This window comes from Myotis brandtii, unplaced genomic scaffold (assembly GCF_000412655.1).
Source record: "Myotis brandtii unplaced genomic scaffold, ASM41265v1 scaffold320, whole genome shotgun sequence".
NCBI classification, from domain to species: Eukaryota; Metazoa; Chordata; class Mammalia; order Chiroptera; family Vespertilionidae; genus Myotis; species Myotis brandtii.
In genome coordinates, this window is record NW_005362270.1 from 1,676,107 (window position 1) to 1,699,416 (window position 23,310).

At 40.3% G+C, this 23,310-nt stretch overlaps 1 pseudogene; it reads left to right on the forward strand.

The window, feature by feature from the left end:
- Positions 1–18,654: 18,654 nt before the first annotated feature.
- LOC102241969 lies at positions 18,655–19,509 on the forward strand (annotated as a pseudogene).
- Positions 19,510–23,310: the final 3,801 nt, after the last annotated feature.

Below are 23,310 nucleotides of genomic sequence, written 5' to 3' on the forward strand. Positions count from 1 at the left end.
AGGACAGTGTCTGACACATGTGTGTAGGCGCTGGATAAAGAGGTATTGGCTGAACCCGCCCTGTTCAGTAGTTTCTCCTTCCCACTCGAAAGCTGAATCACCCACCATCATGCCCAGTGTGTGGTACTGTGTTGGGTGACATGGAGCCCAGGAACTTGTGTCCACTCTCTGAGTGAGCTGGCACTGAGACAGGGGGCAGCTGCCATTGTGGCATCTCAGAAACAAGTTTGCAATCAGGACACTCTGCTTTGAACCTCAGTTTCCCCATCTGTAAAAGAGGAATACAAACCCCTAATGCATTTACCTTCCCAGATCTAAATTCCTAACTCTGACTTGTGAAAGCCACAAGAAAATCCAAAAACAACAAACAAACAAACAAACAAACAAAAAACAAACCACAAGAAAATCCAAAAACAAAAAACAAACAAACAAAAAAACAACCTCATGGATCTTTAGTGAGCTAGAAACACAGTCTTGAGCTCATCAGACAAAATTTGACTACATTTGACAAAGTAGAGTGCAGTCAGCTTGATATTTGGCCTTGAATGTGAAAACACTTCAACTAAAGTGGTTTCTTCTAGTCATTAATTCTCCCAAAAAGAAATTTACCTAAAAGTCACCTCCCTTAAAGTGTTTTGCAAATGAGATGAGATTAAAATAAGGATGCTAACAAGTAATTAGGCAATTGTTTTAGGTGGCAAGATTTTACTTTATTGACCTAGAGCCTGGAATGTCAAGTTAGAGAGTTCTACTATTCTAGAAAATAGAGGAGAGATCACCAAAGGGCAGTGAGCCAGGGGTGTGCTCTCTAGAAAGCTAACTTGGCAGCCATGAGAAGGATGGATTAGAGAAGAGACTGGAAGACCATTTGAGGAGGTCATGGTAAAGATCCAAAGGAGAGAGCTGAGGCAAAGGCAGGGCCAGGAGGGGCCGAGTGAAAGGGAATATCGAAAACATGGCAGATGTACAATGGCATTGACTCCTGGCTGGTGTGGAGAATCAAAAAGGGATAAAGCCTGGATTTTAACAGTCAGACAAGGGTGAAAGGAGGAGAAAGAGCAAAAGTAGGCCAGAAGATGAGCTGGGTATTGGCAACAGTGAGGTTGATGTGACCATGGGAACCCCAACCAGTTATATGAATCTCAATCTGCTCATTTCTGAACTTTGTTTTAGTGACAGAAATGGAAATTTCCATTTTGTACAGATCACTGATATATGGGGTTTTCTGTCCCTTGAAATCAAACATAAACCTAACTAATGCCAATATCGGGGCTCTTCATTGTCCTCACAACTCCAATATCCTTTGAAGAGATAACTACTCCATCCCCAGAATATTGCACAGTTTTGAAAAAAGCTGCTTCTCCTTGTAAGAGTCCCCACATTCAATCTGCCTCCAAAGCTTACAGGTTCTTCTTTAAAGACACGCTTCAGACTTCCCAAGCTAATGTCTCCGTGGATGCTCCTGTGAGGGTAATCACTCACCTGGTAAGGTATCTCTCCTCTCCATGCCACCAATGCAAACACTGCTTATGGTCTGCCAAGCACTGCCCTCATTGACAGCCTTACAACCTGCCCCCACAGTTCCTAATGCCCCACTTAATTGTCAAGATCTTCCCAAATCTGAACTCAGATCTTTGGCTGATCTGAGATTATTTCCCACCTTTTTCCAATATGAATTCTAGTTCTAATCAGGCCAGTCTTCTTTCCAAAATACCATGGCTATTCCCAGTTCCACAATTCACTCCATTGATTCTTTATGCATGGAATATTTCCTTACCCTCACTTGGCTACAGTATGCATCTAGCCATCTCCACCTTTCAAGGACTTGAGCAAATTAATAAGCACCAAATAAGGAGCAAGTAGGACTTGAACCAAGTCAAAAAATCCAGCAAGACTGTAAGCAAATTCACAGCTAGAGACCATAGCAACTTGAAAGTAGAGATCCTGTCTAATACCTACTCAATACCAAATCTCTCCCCATAGTTTTGAGCCATCAATACTGAATCTTAAGAGATTCTCCAAATGAGGGAAGAAAAATAATGCAAAAATGAAAGTGAAATCATTAAAAATTCACAAATAGTTAAAACTATGTGATAAAATAGAGTCCCACACACAAATATAATTGGATTAAAATTAGAATCTATAACTTCATACCCATTAAGATAGATACTAAAACCAGAAAATAACAAGTGTTGGTGAGGATGTGGAAAAATTAGAACCTTTGTGGGATGTAAAATGGTGCAGCCACTGTGGAACAGTATGGCAGTTCCTCAAAGAATTAAAAATAGAATTACCATATGATCCAGCAATTCATCTTCTGTAATATACTCAAAAGAATTAAAAGCAGGGTCTCAAAGAGGTTTTTGTACACCTCTGTTCATAGCAGCAGTATTCGCAATAGCAAGAGTGGGGAGTGTCCACTGATGGATGAATGGATAAACAAAATGTGGAATAGATACATACAATAGAATATTATTTAGTCTTAAAAAGGAAGGAAATTCCAACACATGCTCCAATGTAAATGAAACTTTAGGAAATTATGGCAAATGACATAAGCTAGTCACAAAAAGACAAATACTGTATGATTCCACTTATGTGAGGAATAGGCAAATTCATAGAAACAGAAAGTAGAATGGTGGTTGCTAGGGGCTGGGGGCAGGGGGCTGAGAGTTATTGTTTAATGGGGTAAGAGCTTCCGTTTGGGAAAGTGAAAAGAGTTCTGGGGATCTGAAAGTACTTAACACTACAAACTATACATTTAAAATGGTTAAGATGGTAGATTTTATATTATGTGTATTTTACCACAATTAGAAATATATATATTCCTCATCTAATTTATGTGATACAGGGTCTTGGATGATTCTAATGTGTAACCAGGGAATCACTGGTGTAGGAATTAGGAAAAATTGTCAGCAGATCTCACAAATATTTTATAGACATAGATTCTTAGAAGAAATGTGTGAGAAGAAGGAGAAAGAGCTTGGACTTCAGTTGAACATACCTGAGGTTGATTCCCATCCCACTACTCGCGAACTTTGTGACATTAGACAACATATACCCCAGCAAAGTACTCAGTATCCAGCCTAATGCCTGTCCTCTTCTAAGCTATCAATAGATATTAAATAAATAAATAAATAAATAAACAAACAAATAAATAGAATCTCTCTGGGAGCATAATGACTATATTGTCACATATTCTGAGAATTAGCTACTAGATAGGAAACAATAAAGGCAGGGTCCCAAGATAGTGCTTGGCACACAATGGGCATGCAATAAATCATAGATATTATCAATATTTTGGAAGGATCTTCAAATATCACTTAATCCACTCTTCTCATTTAGCAGATGAGAACACTGGGAACCAGTTAAGAGAAAGGATTCTTTATCCAGTGTGTTTTTTAAATTATATAATAGCCTTTCACTTTCTTCTTGTGTCTGAATTGTTTTCGTGTAAATGCCTACACTAACACTTCCAAAAAAATCAATGCTGCTGTTCAAACCATCACTTATAACAGGAGTTGGGATGTGTTCAGATAAGCCTGCAGGTGACTCATTCAGCTATGTTAGATGTCAGAATGTAGCTCTTTATAACAATCTGTGGAACATCAAATCTGAGATGATGACCTTGAGATGCCACAGGTCTAAGTCACTCTATATATTCAAGGCAATTTCCCAGGGTTCCCCAGGGAGTAAATCACTCTTACTGATTTTCAAGAGTTTTCTCTAAAATGAGGCTTCAAAGCTCTCAAACTGTCAAGACCTCAGTGACCTACCAGCAACCCACAGCACCCTGTGTCTCTGTTATTCTCTGACAGGCCCTACAGAGTGTGGCCAGAGGGAGGCACACAGACCACCTGTGGGGCCTGTTAAAAATGAAGATGCCAAGACCTGAGTCTTCATTTTCCAAGACTCCCTAGTGACTCTGCACCTACTAAAGGTGAGTAGCATTGTCATTCTGGAACCATCTGGCAACGCATTCATTCTGGTGTTCAACATTTTATTGAGCAGGTACTCCAGGCAGGCCCTGGCCTTGGCACTATAATTATAAAGTCAAAGAAGACATCATCCTTATCCTCAAGGAGCTCAGAATCTTCCAGAGGACAGATAAATAGAAGATAATGTGATACAGTGTGATCATTCATTTGTTTCAGTTAATCATTCAACAAACAATTATCAAGAACCCACCATATTCTAGGCATAGAGTCACAAACAGAAAGGTTACACGGTATAGTGGTTAAACTATGAACACAGCACCAATCCTAACTGGGTTTGCATCCTTAGCTCCTTTACTCACTAACTGAATGACCTTGGGCAAGTGGCTTAACCTCTGTATGCCTCAGTTTCCTCATCTGTAAAATCGAGGTATTAATAACACGTCCCTCACAGAGTGACTGTAATGATTCAATGAGTTGATATATGTAGATCTTAGAATAGTTGCTGGTGCATAGTAAGTCCTGAGTATGTTTTCAAAGGAATCTAAGCTCATGAAAGCAAGGATTTTTTTTGTCTGTTTTATCCCTAACACCTAGCGAGATACCTGCCACATAGTAGGCAATCACTAAATATTTGTTGAATGAATAAATTAATTTCTGCAAGAGACTGCCAGTTATATGACAGACTGACTTGAAATTAACTAATTCTTTTCCCCACTTCCAGCACATATTTATAAATAAACATTTTAAAAACACATATCTGGGCTCAAAAGAAAAATAAATTCCCAGGTACTAAAAAGTCAAAGAAAGAAACCACAGGCAGATTTAAGCAGAAACTGGGACATTAGGAGCCTCAAAAATTGCCAATTATTTTAATGGTGGTTATGATGATGGTGATGGGGGTGGGGATTGTGATGATGATAAAAATGATGGCTAGGTGAAGATAAGTCTCATTCTTTCTCTATCAACTCCTTGGGTAGTTATTCCTTCCCCAACTTTTGCCTGTGGCACCCATATATTTACCAAATAGACTGTGACCTCCATGAAGATGGAGCAACTTAGCTCATCTCTTTATCTCAACTGTTTAGGATTTTTGCATGATTATTGCACTTCATAAGCTGAACTTAGAGATTTTCCTGAGGTACTTTCTTCTGGTCTTGGAGCATCCATACACAGAGTCTATGATCACAGACTCTAACATTTAGGAAACACATAACATGTCAACCAGTTCAAACTTCCACCCAGCGTTCAACTTCACTGCTCACCATAGCCACCAAAGTCGCCTGCCCAACCTACTGATCAAACTTTTGTAAGTCTGTTTGAAGAGATTACTGTTGAGAATTCCTTACAGCCTATTATATATAACATGTTCTAGCTCTAGCTGTTTAGCATACCAGTCTATAAGGAATGATAAGACATTATTGGGATAAATAGGAATATGGTCCCAGCTAATTCAGGTTTCCACACAGGTTCTTTAAATAACTGACAAAATATAAATGGGACCTGCTAAAACCAACATAGACAGCACATTGGAATAAAAATTTTAAAACTATTCTTAGCTGGCAATCCCAGGTGAGTACTTTAGTTCTTTGCATATGCAAAGTGTACAATACAACTACGGAATGCACCACCAACTCTGAGACCAGCTAGCTAATATTCTAAAACCAAACTAAATAGTGGAGAGTTGTTCATTGGGAATGGGTGATTCATTTTATTATTCAAATTTCAAACCCTCCCAAAAAGCTATCTGATTAAAAAAAAATCACAATTCCTAGACAATTCTAAGTAAATTAAAGTGTTATGATACATTGAGTAAACACAATAAATCCTTTATTTTTTAAATGTAAACAGGTACACTATTTTTATTACTAGAAAATCAGTTTCTCTCCAAACTTACTAAAGTATTATTAAGTATTCAGAGGTTCTTCTTTGCAAAGGTGCTCACATGTCTCATTCTAGCCTTGGTTCTGTCATTACAAACACCTTCCCAACAACAACTGCCTCTGGTCCTCCAAACACCCCACCTCATGCTTGGACAGTCTCTGAAAGCCCAGTTTGCTTCTAGACAATCAGGATTCCCTGGAGGAAAGGTGACTTGGGAGACCTCAATTTCCTTTCCCCCTGTCAGAGGCAGCATGGTACACTGATTAAAGTCATGGAGTCAAACTACCTGGCTTTGCTTCCCGGCTCTAGAATGATCATGTGACCATCCAGTAACCATCTGACCTTAGGCCAATATCTCAATTTCTCTGAGTCTGTAACCTCATCTATAAGACAGGGATGAAAATAATATCTTACTCATAGTGCACCTGTGAGCTAAAATGAGTAAACATATGAATAGTACAGAGAAAAGTGCTTGGCACATAGTAAGTGCCTGATACATACTTGCTATTATTATTGCTGTCACCATGCCTTCTCTAATTCTAGATGACTCTTTCCTTCCTCACCACTGGCTCAGGCTCATGCTACCTCACATGCAAATTTCTGCCAAGACTTGGGGCTGGTAAGGGGATGCAGTAGTAGACATTAGGGAAGATTTCGTGAGGGCAATAAACATTAAAGGTGGGCCATAAAAAAATTACTTCCTCCCATTTGGGTACTTATCAGAAAATTAGGAAAGGAAGAAATTAAAGCACTGAATAATCTTCAATCAGATTATGCAATTCATTATGGGCCAATCAGGGCCCCCTCAACTTTCTTCTATATATTCTCAGACTGGTATATTTAGCTCTCTCTCTCTCTCTCTCTCTCTCTCTCTCTCTCTCTTTCTCCATATATGTTACATCTTTTCAATCTTGTTGTTACTCATTTTATCCATCAGAGCTTTTCCCCTAATTTTATCTATTCTAAACTTTCTGAGCCCAAAGGCATGCCATGTGCCAGCTGCAGTAGCACCAGGCCTTAGCAGAGCAGGGTAACACATCCAAATGTTCCCTGTGCTCTCTAGCCCTAAGAATATGATTAACTTTAGAGAAACCACACACAAGGGGATCACTCTTAACTTCCTCTGTTGCTGTCTGATTTGAATAGATTTTTGCTCAAGTAAACTCATAAAAATTAAGAAAAAAAAGAAATCTCACACACAAGACTTTAGGCAAAAATAACATGAAGTGGCTTACTGGACTCAAATTGCTTTTATTTGTGCCATTTCAACAAAAAAAAAGAAATCTCACACACAAGACTTTAGTTAGGCAAAAATAAAATGAAGTAGCTTACTGGACTCAAATTGCTTTTATTTGTGCCATTTCTATCAGTGTCACACTTGAATTTTAATTATGCTAAAAGAAGAATTATGGGCTGACTGTCAAGAGCACAGACTCTGAAAATGGCAGGGCTGCTACAGGTTATGAATGTTGTTCAGTGCACAGAGGCAACCAGCTGAGGGGTTGGGACCTGAAATATAGCCTCTCACTCAAAGAGCCACATACAGGCTGGATTTTCTCAGAAGGGGCAAAGATACCATATGGATTAGTAGTCTCACATTCAGGGGCATTGATTAAATAAGTAAATATATTGAGAATAATAGGTCCAAGATTTCTCATTGTCTGAGAAAGGAGTTTCATATATGGAAGAGGTGGTGGATTGGAATTATACATATCAATGTGAATTCATGGTTTTAAATATAAGTGGATATAGTTTATGTGGATGTGTGGAGGGGTGCACGAAATATATTTTCTGGCTGTTTCCACCAAGAGGGCCTAGAATCCGGGATACAGGAGTAGCAGTGATCATACTCATGCTCATATCTTGGTTTCTAAAATTTCTTCTCCACTAAAAGAAATTAGAGCCCTTTGGAAAGAAGGAGGATTCTGGGACTGGGACAGTAAAAGGGCAGGTGAGCCAGGAATATCTGTGGTTCTCAAAAGTAAAAAAAGTGCTCAGAAATCTTGGGAACATGTCAAAAGTTCACAAGGCCAGCTTGAAAGGGCTCTCTCCTACCTGTGTCTAGTCTCCCAAACACCTATACTCAAACTTGGCCAATCAGAGAAAATCTGAGCAGCAAAATAAGCAATGGCAATCATAGCTTTTTAACCCACTGAATAAAATTATAATCTATGAATCCATACCAACACAAATGAATAAAAATAAATGAATGGGAGAGAAGGTAAGCTGTACCTTAAAACAGAATACCAACTCATAAATGTAGAATGAATGATAAAATTAGAAAATTATCATTTGGTAACCATCACAGTCATAATTGATTCAGGAACAATCATCAATGGATGCTAAAAATAAGTGGGAGAAAGTCTGATGGGGAACAGGATATTTACATACTTTCAAAATATCATCCCATAAAATACTTATTAATTAGTAAATACAAAATACGCATTCATTACTTAGTACAAAGTAGTTATTCATTAATCTTAGAGTGGATAACCTAGCAGACATAATCTTAACCAAGTGACAAAAGTTGACATCACCAATAATGGGACAAGTCAACATTATGTGCCATCTGACATACTGTGCTGAGAAAAATATGTCATTGTGTCTATGGTTCTTCTGACAAATATACATAATCTGAATCCGATCATTAGGAAACAGACAAATCCAAATTGGGAGACATTCTACAAAGTAATGGGACTGTACTCTTTAAAATTTCAATATCATGAAAGGTAAGAGTAAAGAATGATGCCAAAGTACAGTGGCACATGACCCTGCATTAGAAGGATGTCTGTAAAACACAGGTCTGAGTTCTGTGAAAATGTCTTACCTCAACTGAAAAAATTCTTTAAATTCCTTAGTGTTGTGCAAATTCAGGCCACCTGTCCCCAGGCTGGGGCACAAGCACCTTCCAAAAGAGATCAGCCCAACCTCCTGGCCACCGTCCCCACTCCCTTCGGCTGTCCCAAGGCAGGTCTGGTCCTGCCTCCCTGCCTGGCCCTTTGAATGGTGGGCCTCCTCAGGCTGTAAATTTGGGCCTGGGCCTGCCTCACATCTTGGAAACACTCTGTGCACCCTGTCCCTCTTCACTCCACACCTGTGGGTGAGCCCTCATCCAGCCCTCACTGCCAGAATCCCATACCAGACCCAGGCTCTGGGTACCCACTTGCCTAGGAGGAGAATGTGGGTAAGAATCGCATATTAGACTGATAATAATCTGGCCACAGTTCAGCCTCCTGTCTCAGCCCTCAAAAAACCTAAGAATATTTACCAATCCCTCAATGCACTGTGTTCTTTAACATGTACTCTTCCTGCTGCCTTAAATACCTCATCCCCTCCTCACACACAACTGCCTTTCACCCAGTCTGTGGAACTCCTACTCATTCATCAAGGCCCAGCTCAAACGTCACCTTCTCTCTTCATACACCCCTGTCAGAATTAAATATGGTTTTGGTGGTTATGCTATACTCTGACAGGGGTATATATGAGTCTCAGTCTACAGATCAGGGGCTTCAGAAATATGGGGACCTTGTCCTGTTCAATGTTATATACCTAAAGACTAGCTCCAAGAATTAAAAGCAGGAATTGTGCCATCATTGAATGAACAAAGCTGGTAGGCATTAACAAATTGCCTTTTAATAAACGAATAAATGTTTTAGAGGTGGCTTCTGTTTATTACACTCTTGAGCACCAATACCCCTTATCCCTGTGATCATTAGCATGAGGGTGTACATTGAATTCATTGATTCATTCGTTTACTGAATCCTTAATATTTCAACATAATGGACTAAATGCTGGGGATATGAAGGTAAATAAAACATAGACCCTGCCTTCAAGGAGGTCAGATTCTCCTACAGTCAATTGTAAAGCAATGTCAATGTGTATTAATAGACAATGCTTAGGGTTAATACAGTTTAAAGAAGCATATTCCTTTAAAACAATGTGAGTTCACATGCTTGTGAAGATGTTATTTAGTGGCTGGTAACACTGTAGAAATGTGGAAATGGTTTCATCATCAGCCATTTAATTCTCTGGGTGACTTTGGTTGACACCAAGCTCATCAAGCAAGCTTTTAAATAATACTTATTGAAAGCTGAAAATGTGAATGAGTTTCCACCTGAAAGAAATGATGAGTCCTTTTCCAAAAAAAGAGATAATTGTTAGCAATTTCAGAAGGTGAACTAGTAAAGGATTCATTCTCACATTGTTCTCATCTGTCTGATGAAGATGGAAGGTTTATATAGGCTTGACTAGTCCCCATGGCAACAGCCTTTCTCCTGGGTTACCATAGGAATTGTGAAGGCCTTTATAAACCTCCATTAGCACAGCCTAGGCCAGCAGCAGTCAGAAACATCTGCCGAGGAAGACACTGCAAAGTGTCAGCAAGGGCATCTGGGAATTAATTTATCTTAGAGTAGCTGTGCGGGTCTGTTTGGCCCCCACGTCTACATCTATGAACACTAGAAAACACCAGAATCAGTCCGATGCCTTGAACACTTCACACAAAAGGGTTTTCAAAATCTAGCCACAAACAGATATGACAAATTTCAAAAGATTTTTGAGACACTAGGAAGGAGCCTATTCTGACAAAGCCTCACATAGAAGAGAAGTAGAGTCATGCCCCCCACCCTAGGACAGGGCATTAAAGCCATGTTATTAATGAATATAGTGATGGATGGTGGTGATGGTCATGCAACAGTGTGAATGTTCTCAATGACACTGCACTGGACACTTAAAAAACTGTTAAGATGACAAATTTTATATTACGTGTATTTCACAAGTAAAAATAAAAAAATATAAGAGTTGTGATTAGGATACTACCATTACTGAGCATTGACTATATCCCACACACTCTCAATGCCACTGCACTGGACACTTAAAAAATTGTTAAGATGACAAATTTTATATTACGTGTATTTTACAAGTAAAAATTAAAAAAAAAAATAAGAGTTGTGATTATGATACTACCATTACTGAGCATTGACTATATCCCACACATTAATGCTAGGAGCCTCGGATATTCTATGTCCATCATCCCACAAGTCTGTGCATAATTATCTCTATACTGAAGATGATTGTTATCCCTGCTTTGAAGATGAGGAAACTGAGGCTTATAGAAATAAGTGGCTCCAGGGTAAGTGGAGACAGCAGTCAAGCCCAGGTCTCTCTGATTCTGGAATCTTGGCCCTTCACCACACAACTTCATCATCAATGTCACATATTCTACAGCAGCTCATTGATACAGTAAAGACACATACTGTTGAACTGATGCGAGAAAGCTGTTGTTGGATTCTGTTTAAATGTTTGTTGTTTTCTTTTTTTAAGACATAAAGGATAATCTCTTAGGATGCCAATGCAGGAGGACTTTCATTTATAGTCTAACCTTTGAATTTTTTTTTACAACAATCATGTATCTTTAGAAAATACAAAGATATTTCTATTTTTAAAAAGTTGCATGGTATAAAAATAACTTCTGGAGCTTCCAAAGAGCAATCTGTATTAAAAATAAAACCATCCACTAAAATCTACAGGAGAGTTGCATACGTGGAGAAATTGCTTAGTAAATAAGCTGGAGAATTGCAGGCAATTTTTCCTCACTGGAAAGCCACCTCTGAGCAGGACAAAGAAAATTATCATGTGTCATGCTAGAACATGTGGAATGCGTGTGGTAGTAATCTCCCCTTTGGGCTTTGGTCAGGCCGTATGGAAGAAATATCAAAAGAAGAGAACTCCAGGGAGAAGGAATTCTAAAACACTATGGCATTTCTTCAGTAGCAAGAAGGAAGGCAACAACATGAATTGAGTCTTTAAAAATAAGCCTATGGGTCTAGCTAGTTTGGCTGAGTGGATAGAGCATCAGCCTCCGGACTGACGGGTCCTGAGTTTGATTCTGGTCCAGGGCACATGCCTGGGTTGTGGGCGGGCCCTGGGTTTGATTCTGGTCCAGGGCATATGCCTGTGTTGTGGGCTCCGTCCCCAGTAGGCAACCAATCAACGATTCTCTCTCATCATTGATGCTTCTATCTCTCTCTCCATCTCCCTTCCTCTCTGAAATCAATTAAAAATATATATTTAAAAAATAAGCGTATGGGGCATGCCCCCAGAGAAGACACACGTCCCCCTTCAAGGTTTCTTCTGCATGAGCACCGAAGGACAAGTGGTGGGATTCTACAAAAATCTGGGTCACAGCCCCTGAAGCTCTCAACCCTCAAGTAGGTAAATGGAAGAAGAAATTACTTCTTTTTCTTCAAATACTTAAGTGGAAAAGAGGATACTAATTAGCAAGCCATGAAAATATACCAAAATTGCATCTACTTTTCTTTATTTTGTTTTTGAAATATAGTTACTTAAATATCTGGCAATGTTTCTCTTTAGCTACTTTAATAATTATTTGTTGTTTAATGGGTATAGAGTCTCAGTTTTGAAAGATGAAAAAGACCTAGAGATCTGATACACAACGGTGTGAATGAACTTGACACTACTGAACTATACACTTAAAAAATGGTTAAGATAACCAATTTTGTTATGTGTTTTGTACTACAATTTTTTTTAAAGGTAAAATTGATGGCATCTGTCTTTGTCAGCTCAGGCTACTATAACAAAATACTATAGGTTGGGCGGCTTATGAGAGAGACATTTATTTCTCACTGTTCTGGAGGCTGGTGAATTCAAGATCAAGGTGCTGGCAGGTTCTGTTCCTTGTGAGGTCCCTCTTCCTAGCTTGCAGAATGGTCAGCTTCTTGCTGTGTCCTCACGAGGCAGAGAGAGTAAACTCTGGTCTCGTCCTCTTCTTGTAAAGATACTAATCCCCTCTTGCCCTGAGGGTCGATCTACTTCTGACTCATTCTGAGCTGCCATCTGGGCCCAGGTCTCTGAATCTTATTCCACCATAAGGGCCCAACCTGGCCTACCTCAAAAGTGGGATGTGTTGGACATAAAACCAAATGTATTATCAACTCACTGGACAAAAAATATAAAACAATAAGCTAAATTTTATCAACAATAAATTTAACACTCTGCTCTTCAAGTCAATTGTTTCAATCTAGAATTCCAGATGTGGCTTGATAGTAATTCATATAATATATATTTAGGGTCTTTATTGACCAATACTGGCAAATCCAATATTAATCAACAGTATGATAAGGTCACTAAGATGACTAATATGTTTGGCTACATTAGAAAGTTGGCAAACATTTTTTGTGAAGGGATAGATATAAATATTTTAGACTTTGCAGGCCACACAGTCTGTCATAATTACTCAACTCTGTCATACTCTATGAAAAGCAGCCAGAGTCACTGTAAAAACTTTGGTGTGGCGATGTTCCAACAAAACTTTAGGGATCAGTTTGCTGGCCCCTGGGCTATAAAATATAACGCCGAGATCACAGAGTTGATATTTTCACTGCATCCTGCAGGCATCAAGCCGTAAGCCAATTCTTGAGTTCATTTCTGGGCTCTAAAAATTTAATTGGTCAGAAACGAGAGAGAGAGAGAGAGAGAGAGAGAGAGACCTCCCCATTGGTCATTATTGGTTTATTAATTCATCAACTTTGAGCACAGTTTTTCAGTGTGCTAAGAATCTACCTAGAAGTACTGACCTTCCATTTGAACTTTTCCATCTGGTCCCCAAGGGGAACATGACATCCTTATCAAAGTCTTGCTGGAATCAGACCACCCAAGTCTACCACAGCACTGCCAATCAAAGAGGGGAGGGATGTTAGCGTGTGGCATGTTGGTCCTTAGTGAACCATGTAGCTCCTAAGGACCATCAATCCCTTTAAAGTGCTTGCCAGGTGATCTTGTAATAGATTGTACTAGTTTCTTAGCTATAAAGAGACAGATTTATGGGCAGAAGTCACAAACTGGTGGCCTCTTGACCCTATCTGTCCTTACACTTGTTTAATATACTCTGCAAAATGTTTTTAAATTTTAAACAGTTATCTCCATTTGAAAATAATAAAATTCAACATAAAAGTGTTGAAGTTCTAGCAATTTGGGACATGGCTACAGCCAAGTGGAGCTAAATAACAGCTGTCCCTTCAAGAGAGAGCCTGCCCTTTCCAGCTCACTAAGGTCTCCATCCACCCCATGTGACTCTTTTTAGTTGTACTCTGGTCTCATAAACATTCCAGTTTACAATCCCTCTACATAACCCACTTTTCCCTCTTTTAGAAAATCATGACTATGCTTAGCTGATTCCAGTCTTCTGACACCCCCCATTTTTCACAGCTCCCTCTGAGATAACAAAGGTGTCTCAGTAATCTCATTCGCAAGGTCTCACCGTTCTCTAGAATACAATGTTCCTGGGCAAGAGACTTGAAGCTCACAGTCTCTCCACAGTGTAGCCTTCCATGATCTTTTTTATGCTCCCGTTTATTCTACCCTTTCCATTCATAAGGTCATTCTCCTTGGCAGAGCAAACGAAGGCCAAGAGTTTTTGAACAGCTTTGAAAGCATTTACCAGGGCATTTTCTTTTGTCTTTTTTACTCTTCAGCTTGGTCCAAACAGAATTTTGTGTCTGTTATGATGTCCTGAGCATTGTCCACAAGTCACAGTTTATCCTGAGCTTTTGCTTTTCTGACGTCATTTGTACAAATCGTCATCATCCTTTATATTCATTCTTTAGTTTCTGGTCATGTCTTTTGAAGACCTCCGCTAGATAGAGTGGAGGATTCTTTCTATTTAGAGACCACTCGGTTTCTTCTTCATCAGGATTGCCTACAGTTTCTGAGACAAACTGTCCACACGTGGACCTCCCCAACCCTTGTGAGACATCTACCACTTCAGAATTGCAAGACAACTGAATCTCTTCTCTGGATTTCTTTTTTCTCCATGGCTAGTAGAAGCTATTTCAGACTTCTCTCCTTTTTAAAAAAAATCAAAATTAAGTACAGAATGGGTCTCATCACTTTATCTACCTGCTGGGAGGAAGAACATTGTGGGGCAAAGGAGTTATTAGAAGGTGGGTGAAATCTGAGATTTCTTAGGTCTGACACCTTCTGGTTTCTATCTTTGTCCTTTGAATTATATGGGAGTTGATGAGCCTCCCAGGGGGAAGAACTCAGATATTCATGGCTCATCAGAGTAAGTGCGATAGGGGAACTCAATAGAAAGTAAACTGCTAAGGACTTGCAGGACCTCTTGAAGATAATTTCTTCAAAACAAGAGAAGCCTGCATGGCTAGTTGAACTCAGTGATGAAGTCTGCGAGTCTGTGCGGAGAGAGGTTCCAAGTATCAAGATGGGGAGATTTATTTGAACCAACTCCGAGGCCTCGATCCAGGCAGATGTGTATGCCCTAGAAAGATGGGAGCAGTGAGTCAACTGAAAGAGTTTTCCACCAAAATTGGTCGTGAGCTCCTCTAAGACACTGAGATGTGGAGGAAGGAAAGGACCAGCCAGCCAGAGTAGCAGTGGGCATCAAGTGATGGTATAATAGCAAGCTGGGGACAATCAAGATACCACACCTACACACCTTGCTTCCTTACCAGACCTACGATCTGGTCATATCTTTTGAAGACCTCTGCCACTTCAGAATTGCAAGACAACTGAGTCTCTTCTCTGGTTCTCTTTCCCCTCATGACTAGTACAAGCTATGGGTCAGGAATACATTTCTTCCATCTGACTGGCTGATCTTCAGGAGGTCCTCATGTTAATAATAGCTTCTTTTATACTTTTGCCATTTTCAATATTTGATTCACAGGCCAATGCATCTCTGTTTAAGTATTTGTCTTGTGATATGTAGCACTTCCATACCCTTTCTTCTGAAAAATCTGTTCCTTTATAACAAGGTGAACACCTCTATTGCAATAATTAGGTGTGAGAATTCACCCATCAAGTCTCTGAGACCCCCTAAAACCATATACTGCAAAGAACTTGCAGGACCTCTTGGAGATAATTTCTTCAAAACAAGAAATTGTATTAAAATATCAAAATTACTCTATTTTACAATACTAATAAGTCTTTTTAATTCCTTTCTTAGTTTCCATCTTTCATTCCCTGAGCTTAGCCTCCTCAGTCTTATGCTTCTGAGTGAGTAGTAACCAGCTCTATAATCATATTTGAAACTTCACTAGAAAATACCTTGAGTTTGCCAGTTCTCATGCCATAATAGCTACTAATAATGATAATGTAGGTACCACTTACTGGATACCTACTATGTGATGCTTACATATACAGTATTCTCTCTTATCTTTGCATGTGATATTTTCATCCCCTCCTTTCTTAGTTTCCATCTTTCATTCCCCGAGCTTGGCCTCCTCAGTCTTATGCTTCTGAGTGAGTAGCAACCAGCTCTATAATCATATTTGAAACATCACTAGAAAATACCTTGAGTTTGCCAGTTCTCATGCCGTAATAGCTACTAATAATGATAATGATAGGTACCACTTACTGGGTACCTACTATGTGATGCTTACATATACGGTATTCTCTCTTATCTTTGCATGTGATATTTTCATCCCCACTGAATAGATGAAAAAACTGAGATTCAGGAACCTGAATAACTTCCTGAAAGATCCAAAGTTATTAAGTGGGTAGGCTGGTCTAACAGGGTCCAGATGAGCTATGATTGAAGAGTTTAGTGAACAGACCATTTTAGGGTATGAGCAGAGTTATAGAAAACCTGCAAGGAGGCATAAAACAACCCACGGATAGAAATAGCAGAAAGCTTTTACTATCCTTGGGCAAGAAGGGACAAGAAGGGCCAGTGGTCACTACAGCCTGGAGAGAAAGCTATAGGAGAAGGACGGGTGTCAGAAGCATCCATGGCCAAACTGTAGCCCAGCAGAGAGAGAGCTGGGAAAATAAATATCCTTACCTCACTTCCCCCCATCTGAATATCAGCCAGTACCTCCCCTTGACTAAACCCAACAAGGAGCAAGAGAGCAAATCTTAGGTCAACCTCCCAGCACACAGACTAAGGTGGAGAAGGGTGCAATGCGGGTCCGGAGGAAAATGGAGAACATCCCAGAGAGCTGAGATTTGAATCCTGCTTTGCCTAACTCCAACTCTTTTTTCAAAATGCCATGACACCTTTATCTCAAACTAAGGGCTTATGATTTCAGTTTCTAATATCTTGGTCTCCAAATCCAAATTCTACACCCAGATATGTATCTAAGGCAGTGAATACTTCCCAGATAACCCCATTTCTTATGAGTTATTCTTCCAAATAATGGCCTGAAGAAGCAGAGAAGAAAGCCATACCAGTACCCATCAGTGCTGCAGTTTCCTGTTCAGCACAGAAGAATCCCTGCAGATACTGATGATAACAGTTGCCCACACAAATGATTCATGGAGAGGCATATCTTAGCAGACTCAGACACATACTTCAAGAAGAATTCTCTCCTAATTGGATGCCTAACACAACCCACAATCCCTTCAAATCCTTTACTCCTTGATTTTCTCTTTGGCCTTTATTCTCCTACCTCGTCTATTGCTTTCTTTTCTTTCTTTTTTTTAAGTCCTCACTTGAGGCTACATTTATTGATTTTAAAGGCAGGAAGGGAGGAGAGAAACATTGATCAGTTGCCTCCCATACGTGCTCCAACTGGGGATTGAGCCTACAACCTAGGTATGTGCCCTGACTGGGAATCGAACCTGCAACCTGTATGGGATGACGCTCCAACAAACCACTTGGCCAGGGGTCATCTGCCTCTTTCTTAAGGAGGAGTACCAAGAGGCATTCATTAAGCTCTTTCACATCATCCTCAATCAGGGAAATCTGTTGAGACTTCCCATAACTGCTGGTTACTGACTCACAATATAACCAACATGTCCTCATCCACGCAGGGTATTGTCCATGAGTTTCCCAAAGATGGGGAAATTGTAACTGTACTGGTCAGTTTCCCAGACAAGAATTGAGCAGTATCATTACTTTAAAAAGTTATGTGAAATAAAACACAATTACATAGGCAGAAAATCCAAAATCTACAAACAAAACAAAACAAAACAAAAAAAACAAACAAAACTCCTGCTAAAACTAATAAATGAACTTAGCAAGGTCACAAGTTACAAGGTAAATATATAAAATCAATTTTATTTCTTATGGTCTATCAATGAAAATTTGAAAACAAAATCAAAGGAACAATACCAATTATAATAATAGAAAATGAAATAAATTTAACACATATATGCAAGACCTGTACACTGAAAACTATAAAATTAAAAATATCTAAATAAATTAAAAGATATACATGTTTATGAATTGCAAGTCTCAATATTATTAAAATATCAATTCTCTCCTAATTGATTTACAGATTCAATGCCATCCCTACCAAACCTGAGCAGTCTTTTCTGGTAGAAATTGACACATTGATCCTAAACTGTATATGGAATTACAAATGATCTGGAATAGCCAAAGTAATTTTAAAATAAAAGCACAAAGTTGGAGGACTTGCCTACTTGACTTCAAGACTTACTATAAAACTGCAGTCATCAAAACAGTGTGATGTTGGTGTAATGACAGACAAATGGATCAATGAAACAGATTAGAGAGTTCATGCATACATGTTTTCAACACAGCTGCCAAGATAATTCAATGAGGAAAAGGCAGTCTTCAACCAATGTTGCAGTAATGACTGGATATCTATATGGTGAATGATGAGCCTCAACCCTTACCTCACATCATACACAACAAGTAACCTGGAATAGGCAGTGCCCTCAGCAATCCCCAGGCTCTGTCTCTTGCTTCTACAGTGCTTGGATGGAACAGACCCAGGGATGCCCCTTCTTCCAGCCTCCGACCACCCCGCAGCCTCTTTCCAGTCAACACACTCAGAACCACCTCAGCCATCCTCAGCCTCCGAGACCAGATAGCACCATTTTTTTTTTACTTTAACTCCTTATTGCGGAACAACTATGACCTCCCAAATTCATCAGAATTATTTCACTGAGGTGGAGGCTGCCGTCAACCACCTGGTCAATATGCATCTGCGGGCCTCCTACACCTAACTTGCTCTGGACTTCTATTTTGACCTCAGTGATGTGGCTCTGGAGGGTGTGGGCCACTTCTTCCGAAAGTTGGCCAAGGAGAAGCATGAGGGCACCAAGCATCTCTTAAACATGCAACACCAGTGTAGTGGCCACGTTAATTTCCAGACGTGTCAAAGCCTTCCCAGGATGAGTGGGGTGAAACTCAGGACACCACGTAAGTTGCCATGGCCTTGGAGAAGAACCTGAACCAGGCCCTTTTATTTTATTTTTTTAAATATATTTTATTGATTTTTTACAGAGAGGAAGGGAGAGGGATAGGGAGTTAGAAACATTGATGAGAGAGAAACATCGATCAGCTGCCTCCTGCACACTCCCCACTGGGGATGTGCCCACAACGAAGGTACATGCCCTTGACTGGATTCTTCCGAAAGTTGGCCAAGGAGAAGCATGAGGGCACCAAGCATCTCTTAAACATGCAACACCAGTGTAGTGGGCACGTTAATTTCCAGGACGTGCCGAAGCCTTCCCAAGATGAATGGGGTGAAACTCAGGACACCATGGAAGTTGCCATGGCCTTGGAGAAGAACCTGAACCAGGCCCTTTTAGGTCTGCATGCCCTGGGTTCTACCTGCCTAGACCTCTGTGACTTCCTGGATGAGGAGGTGAAACTTATCAGGAAGATGGATGATAACTGAGTAACCTCTTCAGGCTAGTGGGTTCCCAGGCTGGGCAGGGCGAGTATCTCTTCAAAAGGCTCACCCTCAAGCACCACTAGGAGCCTTTGGAGCCCAGAGGCCTTTAAGGGGCCCTTCTGCATTCCCCTTGTATCTGGCTTTTGCCTAAGCCTCTCCCTGAAACCACTAAGTCATCTTTTTAACTACCCTGCAGCCCTCTCCCATGCATTGGACCAAATGGAGACAATAAAGCTTTTTGCAGGAAAAAAATTTAAAAAAAAAACACCTGAAATAGATTACAGAACAAAACATAAAGCTACAACCATAAAACTGCTAGAAGAAAACATAAGAGAAAATCTTTGAGACCTGGAAACAGGCAAAGATTTTTTTTACTCAGGACACAAAAGGCCTGAGACACAAAATAGAAAACTGATGAATTTAACAGCAATAGTCCTGAGGCCACTGCCCAGGCAGTTTAGGCCACCTTGGCACCCAGATGAGTCTCTCTCTACTTACTTTTGCCCTTGTGTTCACAAGCGTGTTGAACTGAACCTTGGCTGAAGCTTGAGGGAGAGTGCTCCAGCCCAGCCTGTCAAAGTTCTCTGCGTTAGCCTCCATCCCAGCTAACAATGAAATGTGAAGTTGCCTTTGTTCTCTGTAAATGTATATTTTTTTAAATACGCAAGAAAAAAAGAGACTGAGCCAAGACAGAATTTATGTTTTCCTGAGACCTAGGCCAAAATAATATCTAACATTGTCAATGCTCTATGACTAGCACAGGCTTCGTGCACTATTGTCACACTTCGTCTCATTCCATGGCTTAAGAACAAGTGTCCCTACTTATTAAATTAGAATCTGTAAATGCAATTAATTAGAGGCCACCTTTCCTGACCCTGTCCTGGAGAAGGTAAACTCTTCCCAAGAGGATGTTTCAACCGCAACCCACACTGCCACCTTTAAATAATAGTTTCCCAGCTTGCTGTGGCTATTGTCCCCGTTACTGAAACTAAAGTCCCACTAAGGGACCCAACCCTGACTTAACTAAGGATATGGACATTGATAAAAATGCATCTCCACTTAGAGGGCTCAGAGATGTTTTAACTGCGTGAAACTCCCGTAAGTTCCTCTGAGGGTTATGACAAGGAGATGGACCATAAAAACCTAAAGATAAAGGCAGCTGAGCCCGAATACATCCTTTTTCAGAAAGAGTACACATCAATGGTTTTATAGCTATGAATCCATTGACCCTACCTCTGACTTCGTCCCTTTCTAGCACTGGGCCTATGCACTTGAGTCTTTATTCTTCTGTATGAACCCAGAAGTTTCTGATCATGCTGAAACCTCCCCTCAGCACCATAGGGTTCTAGTGATGTCTACAGTTCCTTTGGATGTCCCAGCCATTGGTCACTTATTCTGTTCTTTAATAAGAGCACAGAGCTGAGGAAGGCTTTTGAGGTTTTGCTGCAGCTCCGTCTCAGACTGTTCAGTTCGATTCTTTACTGGCCCATGGAGACACAACATGGTCCTTGACTTCCAGAAAATTACCCTGGAAACTAGAGCAAGTCCCATACTTTTCTGAGCTAAGACCTGCCCTGCTGACATGTGCAATGACTTCACATACACTCTGCACGTGAGGAATGTTACATAAAATGTGTCTTACTGAGATCTTCATTCTGAAAACATAAAGTCCTACAAATTAACTAATTAGCAGAAACCTTACTTGAATTCTAGATTGAAACCCAAAATATAATTACTTAAGCAGTACGCTGTCTTGATCTCCTTTGTGTTTCATTAAAGATGGTATTTCAGCTACTATTTTAAAATGTTTACTATTTTCACTTAACAAAATGGCCCCTTCAACCAGACATCTGGGCCACTCCTCTAGCCAGAAAGGACACTCTACATTTAATGAGCTTCGGAGACAATACTGAAATGGGTCCTCTGCTGTCCCCAGAGCCTTCTTGCACTCTACCCTCCTTCTTCAGAGAAAGGGCTTATAAGTACCCTATTCTCAATATAAGAGTAAAGCCTTATAGCTGGTTACAGAATTAATGCATGCTTAGCTTTCCACTCTTTTCCTCCTCACTCACCCCTACTCAGTCTCATTTGTCTACATGTCCATCTCCACACTAGATCCTAACCTCATTTGAAAACAAAAAAACTGTGTCTCTCTTCTTGAGGAGGCCTCTAGCACTGTCTAATTCAATGCTTTGCACACAATACACCCAAATACACATTTGAAAATATATTGATTAACACTCTAAAGCCTCTCTCAAAAAAAATATCCTTGGGAGCTGGATATGACCAGTAAGGACAGTGGGACCCTTGCTCCTTTGTCTGGGGTTGGGCAAATGTGAAATGGTCAACAGAGAAGTGGGGTTACAAAAGGCACCGTTGTCAGAAATTGGAAAGTTGCTAAAGTGAGCCCAATCTTTCTCAGAGGCACCACTGGGAACTTGGGAATTACACACCATTAAGCCTCACCTCGGTATCAGGACAACAGATTGAGATTTAAAGAAGGACAGGCTAGTACAACACAGATAAGGTGGATGTGACACTAGGCCTCAGCATGGCTTTCCCTGGGGAGGCTGAGCCTCGGCGGCCAGGGAGAGTGCTTTGATAAGGAGAATGAAGGAACAGACCTTTCAGCACGGTCGTACTAGGATCAGATTTGCTCATGTTTTCAGCCAGTTTGGGTAGTGAGTAGAACACAGCTGCTCTAGGAAGAAGTAATAGAAGAGTCTGCAGGGGATCTTGCCGTGATTCAAGCATCTTTCTAGCAGAAAACAAATATGATTAATCTGGGTAGCAGTGGGCTGGGAATTCCTACAGTCGCTTGATAGAAGAGATATGCTCTTGCCAGGTTTGCTATAGAGGACGTTTCTGTTGGTGAATCTTATATTCCTACTGACTGTGTTTTTTCAAAAAATCAGACAGATATCCTTTTGGAGTAGAGACCAATAGTCCAACAAAGTATACCAAAATATTGATCATAGGCAGGGTGCTAGACCCAAATGGCTGTTGACTCTTCCTACCTTGATAGCTTGCCAGCATCTGAAACACCGGGATCCCACACTAAATCATAGGCCCTCCCAAACTCACTTTCCCACCTAAGCTTTCTGTTTCTGAACTGTCCTCCCAGTCACAAAGGTGGGAAACACAGGAGCCACCTTTAACAACTTCCTCTTGGCAGTTCTACTCCTCTTCTTCATACCCATGACCTCTGCCCTAGGTCAGACTTCATCAGGTCTCACTGGACTAAAATGATAACTTCCCAGTTGGTTTTTCTGCCTCTGATATTTTCCTTCAAGCTCATTCCATACAGTGCCTTCCTGTTCAGTCTTCAAGAAGCATTTATCATTGTGTCACACCCCGGCTCATAACTTTCAAAGGCTCCCCCTTGTCCAAGCAAAATCGAACTTTGTAACCTGGAATTCAAGAGCCGCATAATCTGGATCCAACACATTTTCCAAATCTTTCGTTATTCTCCTGCATTTCCACTTTTCTTCAAATTTAATGTTAATTAAAACAATATCTACTAGTTATTGAATATAGGCCATTTTCTTCCCCTATCTCTATTTCTCTCCATCAGCCACTCTATGAGATATATACATTGATCCCACATGACATAAGAGAAAGCGGAAACTGTAGTCCAAACAGATCAAATAAGCTGCCAAAGGCCATTTGATCAGTAGGTGGAGGTCACTACCTCCAAAGCTCAGGTTTTGGCCACAGCCTCTTCCCCCTATAATTTCCCTGTTCAGGGAGTACTTGCACTGCCTCCTCTTCCCTATAGAGGGGAACTGTTTATGTTACTCCTGCCTGATGCTTTTAGTTCCTTAAAGTTTTGTACAACCTGGAAATAACTAAGAACTCGTGGGGACCGGTTC